At 56.2% G+C, this 9,912-nt stretch overlaps 1 protein-coding gene across 1 annotated transcript in view; it reads left to right on the top strand.

Moving 5' to 3' along the window:
- The window catches only part of LOC114113042 (keratin-associated protein 10-4-like), a 35,526-nt gene extending 25,821 nt beyond the window's left edge, over positions 1 to 9,705 (top strand). Inside the window, exon 4 of the mRNA XM_060408820.1 lies at positions 651 to 9,705. The gene's annotated coding sequence lies outside the window, so the exon portion shown is untranslated. The remainder of the gene's footprint in view (positions 1 to 650) is intronic.
- Positions 9,706 to 9,912: the final 207 nt, after the last annotated feature.

Here is a 9,912-nt window from a genome sequence, read left to right as displayed (position 1 = left end):
TCATTCCTCTCTATGAGAGGGGTTTTCTCGGTACATTAGTTAGAGACTGGGATACTGAGGCCAGGAACTTGCCAAGGTTGTGCTGATTGGTAGGAGGGCTTGGACACTGGTGGTTGTGGAGACAGCAAGGTTTGCCTCCTCTGAGGCCATCAAGGGCTCTCCTAAGTACCCAGACTTTCTTGAGCGAAGTGGTGTGGATGCTGGCCTATCCACCTAGCCCAGAGCCCAGGGACCAGGCCCAGACTGTCTGGAGCTTTGAGGGGCAGAGGAGATGGCAAGAGAGTGCAGCTCTGGGTGTTGGGGGTTGGCAGTGGGAGGATGGCTGAATGGGGCAGCCGGCTGGGCCCTGCGTTCAGGGCTGTGATTAGAACGCTGCTTGGCTTCTTTGGGGGAGGTTTGTGCCTGCTCTCAGCACAGCATTTGTCCCTTAACGAGAAGGGGGCTTTTGATGTGGGCTCCCTGGGAATTCAGACACATCGAGGCTCCCTGCTGTGGGTCCATGTTCCCTGCAGGCTGGCAGGAGATGCCTGTCCGGTCTTAGCGCTTGAGAACAACTCACAAACAAAACCAAACAACAAGACAACCTTATTGTTTTCTCTCCTCACTGGATTTGAACGGTAATGCACCTTTTTTTTTTTTTTTTTTGGCAGAGCCTTTGGACACATACAGAAGAGAATAAAAAGCAAGTGAAGTGGTTGGTGAGCCCACCAGCCTGAGGAGCCCGTGCTGGCCTTTCTGGCCCTTTCCTCGGGGACTGCAGTGCTGACCGTGGGAAAAAGCTGCTGGTGGGGCCTGGGCAGGATGGCATTGTCCCGTGTCCCTCCCAGCCCGTAAATCCTCCTCAGCCAGAGCCTGAAGTGTCTGTGGGAAGATTGATGGGAACTCCATGAGTGTCAGCCATCCCTGCCCTGGGACCCTGGTGATTCAAGTCCCCCTGCAGAGAATCTGAAGCCGTCGCTTGCAGAACCAGTGACATTCCTGATCTGGAGAGGGGGGAATGTGGAGGATCTAGGGTCACAGGTCCCCTGGAGGTCAGGGGTGGCCAGAGCCCAGAGCCTGCCCTGGATCTGCTTGGCGGGAAGCATCTCTGAATAATGAAACATTTATCTTCTTGCAGTCGTCCCTGTGGAGAAGGTCAAGGGGCAGGGCAGGGAGGGACCCCCCGAGGGACCCCCCCCCTCCCCTGCCGTACATGTCTGAGAAGAATGAGCGCCCTTTTTCATCACACCCTGGCCTCCTGTATGTGCTGCTGCCGTTGTGGAAGAATTGCCTAGCATTTCAAGGAGTGATAATTTGGAGATTAATAATGACCCTACCTTTTATCTCTGCAGGGGGAGATCTGAGGAATAGGCTTATGCTGAAGAAGGGGCTGCTATAAGGGAAAGAGCATTGTCTTTGGAGCCAGGAGACCCTCTTTGTGGGCCTGTCATTTTCCTGCCCTGTGGCTTTGCCTGATGCCCTCCCTCTCTGAGCCTCAGTTCTCTCACCTGTAAAATGGAAATAACTGTCATGCTGCCTGCATGCAGGAGGCCGTCAGAGAAGGCCTTCAGTAACCAGAGCTGCGATATTATCTGAGTCTCATGTGCAAACACAGGACCTGGCTTCCCCCCACCAATGTTTCTACAGGATAGGGATTCTCATTTCCACCACCTGGATGGGGAGAGCCAGTCTTGGAGGGGTTGAGCAGCTTGCCCGAGATACCACGGTCAGTCTTGAACTGGGGTCTGGTCACTCAAGGCTCCTCCGGCCTCCTCATGATGTAATCTTACCTCTCTGCCTTCAGGTCTAGCCTGCCTGTGCTCAGAGCAGCAGCTGCCTCTGGCCAGTTGGGCCTCCACGACCTCTGGGACCACCTCCTCCAGGCTGACCCTGAAGAACCTCTCCCCACTCAGATACTGGCTGCCTGCTGCCTTTCTCTGGTGACAGCCCAGCAGCCGTGCTGCCGGGTGGGTGCTCTAGATCGAGACCACTGTCCTCATTTCTTCTCCCTCCTCCCGAATGTCCTTGCTGGCAGGGACTGGGGCCACTTCTCACCAGCTCCAGGCCTATCTAAGTGCAGGTGCTGGAAGGACTCCCCAAACCCTGGTGGCCACGGGCCGTGGACAAGCTCACAGCTTGCCCTGGTGAGATTCCTTCTCAGACCTCTGGCTGAGTGTGTCTGCCTGTATGTGTGAAAAGTATATGGAGAGGAACCCTCCGCTTTCTGCTGGCTCTCAGACCTTTTCTTTATTATCTTTTAAAGTAAAATATTTGGTGTGTGCAACAGAATATACAAGGTGTGACCGTGACACCAACACGTTGCCAAGTACCGTTGCCTGATCGGCACCGCGGAGGGAGGAGCAGTTGGTGGAGGGTGTGGGGGTTAGACAATCAGGTATGGATTTGAACTCACCTTGACCACTTACCACTTGTGTGACCTTGGGAAGGTCACAGCCGCTGAGACCTCAGCGTGTTCAGCTGAAAATGGGGAGGCAGAGGGCCAGGGTCCTGGAGGACCCTTTCCTGAGATGCCTGCAGACCTTTGGCTTGACTTTTCCTCCAGCTTCCTGTGCCAAGGCTGACTGTGGATTCCCGGAGTCTGACCTGCAGACTCTGGCAGCGAGCCCTACCGTGCAGCACGAGGGGGAGCTGGTCACCCAGGTGTCTGCAGCTGCCCTGGCCATCAGTCCAGCCTTGGTGACACCCCTGCCTCGGGGCCCTTAGGTGTCTGCTGCAGCAAGAAGGGTCTTGCTGAATCCCAGGGGCTCCTTGTGCTGGACGCTGTCCCTCACTTGGTGGGCCCGGGGGCTGCTCGATGTCCCCAGGCCCCCACCTGTGCAGATGCGCGTGTGTGACGTTCACAGACCTGCCCGTCTCTCCTGACTCTGCCCCTGGGCCCATGTCCCCATCACTGGCCGCCCCCCACTCTCCTTCAGAGCCTGTGGCTGCGTGGCCGCCTCCTCACCAGGTGGCGCCTCCTCGCAGCCGCCTCTCAGCTCCTCATGGGCTTGACGCATCTTGCCTTGGCCATAAATTACACACATCTGGTAATCGGAGGGAAATTTATGAACTCCTCTTTTGGCTGTGAATATGCAACTTCTTTTCTCCTTTTGAGCTGTGAGTGTGATGGGCCGCACTGGGCTAGGTGAATTCCTGGGATGACGTCAGCAGAACCTGTCGAGATAACTGAAGACCCCAACATGTAGATAAAAAATGGGGGGACTGTTGCCAAGGGCTGTTTGGTGGCCTTTCTCTGGCAGGCAGTGTGTGGGGAGGGGAGGGTACGACAGGCCTGGGGACACTTTTGCTGCACATGTTGCAGGGGAGCCCTGGGCAGAGCAGGCTTGTGGAGCTGCAGGGCAGAGTGGGGTGCAGATGGGTGCACCCGGCTGGACCCTGACGTCCCCAGCTGTGTGTCCTCCTACACGGGCCCCACCTCTCTGGGCGTCTCCCCTCCCCTGTGCACTCCTCACATGCAAGGCTGTCTCGAAACTGGTGACAGCATCTGGGCAGGATGCTTGTTGTCTGGGGCAGGGCTGGGAGAGCCGCTTGGTGATGATGCAAGGATCAGGACCCACCCCCTCCTCTCTGCCCCTCTGAGTCACTCACACCCCCTGTATCCTCAAGGCGCCATGGCTCTCTTTGGCTGCACACCCTGAGCTGGAGTTGTGTCATGCTCCCACTCCTGTGTGAGCGGGAGCTCTGGCCAGTGGGCAGAATGGTAGTTCTCTCTCTACGTGCCTGCGCACGGTAGCTGCCCAGTGAACAGTTCCTGCCCTGGCTGGCTAGGATGTCAGACCCAGGTCCTCACCGACAGTGTTGTCTGGGTCCCCTGCTGAGTCAGAGCGCTCCCTTCCCCCCTGCCAGTCTGCACGACGCTGGCTGGCTAACTCTGCCTGCTTGAGGCCGTCTTGTGGGGCCACACAGACTGAAGGTGCATGGCAGGCCTTTGTTTGGAGACAGTCTTTCAGACCCTTCCTTGGTCTGCTCTTTCCCACTCTCTTTCGCATCTCCTAGCCTGGGTTCCTCCAACTCTCCATGTCCCCTACAGGGATGTGTCTCAGATTCAAACCGAAGCATGTTCCTCCCCCAGGCTAAAGCCAGCCTCGGCTCCACACTGCCCTCAGGCTAATGTCTGTACTTTCTTCCCTGTTGCAGCTCTTGGCTTCCCACGTTTGCTCCTTCTCATACCTTCTATCCAGTCAGGTGAGCCGTGTGGCCTCTGACTCTTTCCTTACACCATCCTCTCCTCCTGGATGCCATCTAACCTGCAGGTTCCTCCCTTGTCCTCTCATGAGGCTGTCCTGAGCACAGACTCTGGGACACAGAGCCACATCTCATCACTTGCTGGTCTCTGTCCCCATGGGGCTCCGGGTACCTCGAGGTGTCTGGCATCCCTGGAGCAAGTCGTGGGGCTGACAGGCCTGCTTGCTAGACAAAGGAACGGCCTGGACTTCCGTCCCTCTGGACTCTTCTCAGGACTGAGCTCCTAGATGGTGCCCCCACCCCTTTCCAGCTGGGTCTTCAATGGAGGATGCTAAGGGGTCACCACGCTGCTGGAGCCTGCGGGGAGGGGAGCCAGGAGGAGCAGGTGGGCAGAGGACTGAGGGGGCTGAGGCCGCACATCCGGACACGGGCATGGGGAGGGCTGGGGCTCCCTGGGCTCTGAGTGGCGGTGTCGGAAGAACTGTAAGCACGTGAGCCTCGTACACACTAGCTACATTTAAGCACATGTCGGGTGTGCAAGAGCCCGGGGTGGCGCGGCCTCCCTCTCTGGCCCCTCAGCCTGGGGTGAAATGTCTAACCTGTATCCTGGGCTCAGAGAGCGGTGGCTCAGGTGACAGGCTACCTCCCCAGAGACACTGGGCGTCTGGCAGGTGGGGCAACCTTGCCCTGGCCTCCTGGGCCCCTGTACTGGCCAGACGGACATAGTTTGAACCCACAGGGAAGGCCATCTCTCACTCAGCTGATGGGGAGGGGCTAGGCTCCACAGCTTTGGTGGGACGGAGGTTTGAAGCCAGAGCACGTCTTTGTCCTGCCCGAGGCCTTGAGTTCTGGTGGCGCTTTATCTGTCTCATGGGGAGAAGCCCTCAGAGCTGGGGTTCCAGCCTCACCCCCAGTGCTAACGCAAACCCTTGAGAGGAAGGTGAGTCAGGGCTCTGAGCTGTGGGCCCACCTGGACCCTGCCTCTGTGAAGACCTCCAGGGCCAGCGGTGCACTGGTACTGCCCCTCCTCTTTAAGCCTAGCCAGGCAGGAGGGCTGGGGGGAGTGGGGCGGGGGATGGGGAGCAGGGCTCAGCACATCAAGGACGTCAGAGGACTGCTGGTGTGGGGCCAGGGAGCGGGGAACAGTGGGCTTGTACACTTGAGCCAGGCTCAGCCTATTTCTCTCTGTTAAGCAGATTCTCTCATTTTCACTCCAGACCATTTCCTCCTTTGCCTCTCACCCTGTGACCGGCTACAGAGTGTCGCCTCAGCAGCCCTAGCTCAGGGGATGGGAGAGGGCTGAGAGCAGATGCCGTGGGCGCTGGGAAACCTCATAAATAAACGATGGCAGCACACCCTCCATCTTGAGGAATTTGGAGGAAAAACAGATGGTTGTAGCTGGGCGACATTTACTTTACTGTCTGTCAATATTTGAGAGGTTTTATTACTTTGCAGTTGCCAGGTTTTAGAATAAATTAAATGGCTAATGGAAATATTAACATAGAATTAATTTAACTAAACAAATAAAACGGGGTGGGTTGGTATGCTTTGTTTAGAACTTACTAAATATATTTTCAAAATGAAGCCTCCGGAAAGGGAGTAATTCCTTACTCATTTGGAGGAGCCCAGCCAGTAGGTTTCACCAGCACTTTCTGGGTGCCAGGACCGGGGCTGGTGTTGGCACAGGAGCCAGGCTGGCCTGGGCATGCCCGCCACCCAGAGCTCCCAGCCCACAGACCCAGGCGTGGAAGACAGAGGTGGGCTGTGGTAACCTTGCCCAGTGATTCCACTGTGTATATGGGGCTGGGAAGGAGGCCCGGAGGCGCTGGACTCTGCCTGCTATTTCTATCCCTTCTTCCAATTCTGGGGTGCTTGTTCAGTGCCTGCATGAGTGCGTGTGTGTAGTTGTGACCAGCTCTTTGTGACCCCATGGACTATAGTGCACCAGGCTCCTCTGGCCATGGGATTCTCCAGGCAAGAATACTGGAGTGGGTTGCCATTTCCTCCAGGGGATCTTCCCAGCCCAGGGACTGAACCCATGTCTCCTGTGTCTCCTGCACTGCAGGTGGATTCTTTACCACTTGAGCCACTGGGTAAGCCCCTGCTTAGCGCCTGGTTGGAGGTTAAAGATTTAAGGAATAATCAGTCAGCTGCTGGCAGCAAGCTCCCAGTTAGGAAGGGGAGCAAGAAAGCAAACAGGCAACATTGGCTTTCCCACTGCTCTCAGGGAGCCTGATTCTGCAAAAGCATCTCCTACTGTTAGGCCTGCGGGGACAGCCAGCAGTGAGCTCCTCAGCACTGCTGGGGCTGCTCACTAGCCCAGTCAGATACTTTTAAATAACATGGTGCTAGAAATATGCTCCGGGTGTCGGAAAAGTGTAAGGCAGAAGTTTTTCTTTCCTTCCTGAATGTTGATTTGGTGTTCACTGGAAGAAATATGGAAGCAATTCTTTGCTCAGCAGCACTTGACTCCCTCGTGGCTTGGTCTTTTTGCCTGAAATTGACCATTAGAAAGTCTTTTCTTGAACTAGAATGTTGCCTTCCTTGTGTGTCTTTTACAGTTCAGGGGATGACTAGTAATACCCATATCCTAATGGCTTTCCTTAGAAACAGAGGAAGCAGAGAGGCCCAGGGCAGGCTGGGACATGGAAGAGAACTGTCCATTAGCAAGGACAGTTCACAGAATCTTTATTTAGCACTCATAACTTTCTGGACTGGGAAGCCAGGCAGGATGCAAGCCAGGCAGAACTTTGAGAGCCATACCCTGCCTTTGGATCTCATTCCATAAGGATGGGGGCCCAGGGAAAGATAAGGTCTGGCCTGTGCTTTAAGACAACGGCCTTGGTTGTGGTGGGTGGAGGGAGGGGTCTGGGTGGATGTAGAGAGCCTCTGGGTCTGTCCTGGCCAGGAGAGCCTGATGAAGGCAGGCAGGTGGGGCTGAGATGAGGTGAACGAGTGGGCAGTGTGTGTGGCCTGGGTGGAGGAAGGAAGGGTTTGTGCGTTACCTCTGGGAGGTGCAGAGAGGCCCAGTGGGGTGGAGAGTCTGGAGAGAGGCCTGGGTTGCGGATGTATTTGAGAATCATCACATAGAGAGGCCTGGCTGGCAGCAGGGAGCGTTTGGAGAGGAAGACAAGGGTGTGGAGTATGTCCTGGGGCCTCAACGCTTGGTGGTGAAGACCAATAGGCCAGTGCAGGGACCCTGTGGACCCACTGTGAGCCGTGCTGGGATGGGACTCTGCTGATGGCTGGTCCCATGCAGCCCACTCGGGCAGTGGGACACATTCCTAGAATCAATGTCTAACAGTCCCAGAGGGCCTGGCCTTCTCATCTCCCCAGTTCACAGTGAGTGTCTGTAGGTCCCCTGGGGAAGGACAGAGGGAGACCACTGACTGTCCTTGCTGTGGCCTTCAGGAGCCTTCCTCCCAGAGGTGTGTGCTCTCCTCCAGGCAGTGGTTCTGGATTAACGCTGGTTTAGACCTGACATCAGGCCTGGGATTGGAGCTTCTTAGCGCAGCCTCTGTCCTCAGCCTTTGATCTTCCAACCCTGACTTATTCTGATTGTATAAACTGAGCTGTCTCTAGGCCTGTCTCTCTGGCCCCTGGGAACTCTGTGCGCTTTAACTGTCTCTGTAACTCTGCTTTGGGTGCTGTGGGCCACCGCTTGGATCTTGTGGCACCAATGTGCACTCCTGGCTTCTGATGCTGGGTGCTGACTCACCGCCTCTGTCGGGTGGACTCCCGTTGATCTGCGGCTCCCAGGGAGCCTGATTCTGCGGCAGCCCCTCCTGCTGTCAGCCTGCATGGACAGCCCGCTCTTAGTTCCTCCGTGGTCCTGGCCACTTGCATCCCAGGCCTTCTCTGTCATGGGTCACGTACCCAAGCCATCCAGGTGATGCGGGCACCCAGCAGACTCCCCCTGGCAGGGGAGCACAGGCAGAGATGGGTGTAGGAGGGGGCGTGGGCAGTGACCTGGCTGCAGGAGGCCTCATCTCACCCTCTGGGTGAGGCAGCTCTCTGCTGCTGGGAGCAGGGTCTGGTGGGGAGGCAGCTCCGAGCCCTTCCTCCCAGCAGCTGTCTGGGCATGCTGGCTCTGGGGAGGAGCTCTGCTCTCCAGATGCCGGGAGAGTTGTGAGCTTCCAGAAGGAGGCAGGGGTCTGTTTGGTTTAATGCTGCTGAGGGCCAAGCGACAATGTGGACAGGGATCTGTCTCTTGTAGCGGAGTGGTGGGAACAGGCTCCCTAGTGGGGAGGAGTGAAGACTTGCCTTTTGAGTAAAAACCTCCTTGGAGTCTGGGAGTAGCCATCACAGGCCCTGGGAGAGCTCCCAGGACCAAAGGGAGGCGGGAAGTCTGGTGGTGGGGCGTCCACTGTGCCTTAGCAGGGCCTTTCTTTGAGCCTGGGCTTCAGGAGACATGACAGCTGTTCCCTTTCATCTCTGTGCTCCTTTCTGTCCACGCCAACATGCTCCGAGAAGGTCAGAGAGGGAAAAAGGAGGAGGAAATCACAGTGCCGAGGGAGAGCTCGGTGTAAGTTTCCTCAGAGTCCTCGGAGAGATGCTGTCTGTGGAGGGGATGACTGAGGATCCATGGCCTAGTTTGTGGGAGCTCACTCTCCCTTCACGGAGCTGGGTCCCAGCCTGTCTACCAGGGATGGCACTGCTCCAGCTTTTATTAAATCAAGAGAGGAAAACATTTTTGCAAGAGGCTAAATAGAACTTAATTGGCCATGTGGTTGGAATCAACAGAGGACACTTCCCGCCAGCCTTTGAAGGCTTTAGTGGTGGACAAGGCCTGGCTGTCTCCACCATGACCCACAGCTTGGTTCAAAGCCTTGACACTGAGATCTGCGGACCGTCCCTGACTGGATTGGAGCCTGCACAGCACATCCTGGGTAGAGGCTCAACTTCAGGGGCTGGACTGAGGGCTCTGTGGAGCCCCGGAGAGCCTTCCTCTTCTCATCCCTGCTGGAACTCCGTGGAAGGTGCCCTGAAGTTCACAGCCCAGGGGCCCAGGGAAGGGTGGCGATCTGGCCGGAAGGACTCGCTGGGGGCTCAGGCAGCTTCTCTGCTCTCCTCCTCCACATTCTCAGGCCTTGTGCCCAAATATCCGGTAGCCATGTGAAGTAGAGCTTGAAGTGTGGAGGAGGGGCACGCTTAGTGGGGAGCACTGCACTAGTGTTAAAATTCTTCAGATACATTAGAGATGTCCCTGGTGGTCTAGTGGCTAAGACTCTGCACTCCCAACATAGGGGTCCTGGGTTTGATCCCTGATCAGGGAACTAGATCCTAAGCACCGCAACTAAGTACAGAATAGGAAATGGCAACCCACTCCAGTCTTCCTGCCTGGAAGCTCATGGACAGAGGAGCCTGGAGGGCTCCAGTCCATGGTGTCACAGAAGAGTTGGACACAGTGAGTGACTAACAGAACATTACTGCATCTGAAGATTCCCCATGCTGCAGCTGAGACTCAGTGCAGCCAAATAAATAAACATTAAAAAAAAATAAATGACTAGAATTCTTGAAGTATTTTAAAGCTGTGTGGTATTTCCCCTGGGGATGCACCATAACACACAGACCAACCTCTGTTGTCGGGAGTTCTGGGTGTTTTAGTGCCCCATCTTGTCACCTCTCAGGCAAAGTCCTTGCTGGAGGTGGACACGGTGGTCACTCCCTGTGTGTCCCCTGTGCAGCCTCACGCCCTGGCTTTGCGCTCTCCACTGCGGCTGCAGG

Source organism: Ovis aries, chromosome 2 (genome assembly GCF_016772045.2).
Source record: "Ovis aries strain OAR_USU_Benz2616 breed Rambouillet chromosome 2, ARS-UI_Ramb_v3.0, whole genome shotgun sequence".
NCBI lineage: Eukaryota > Metazoa > Chordata > Mammalia > Artiodactyla > Bovidae > Ovis > Ovis aries.
This window is presented reverse-complemented; position numbering and strand designations above follow the sequence as displayed.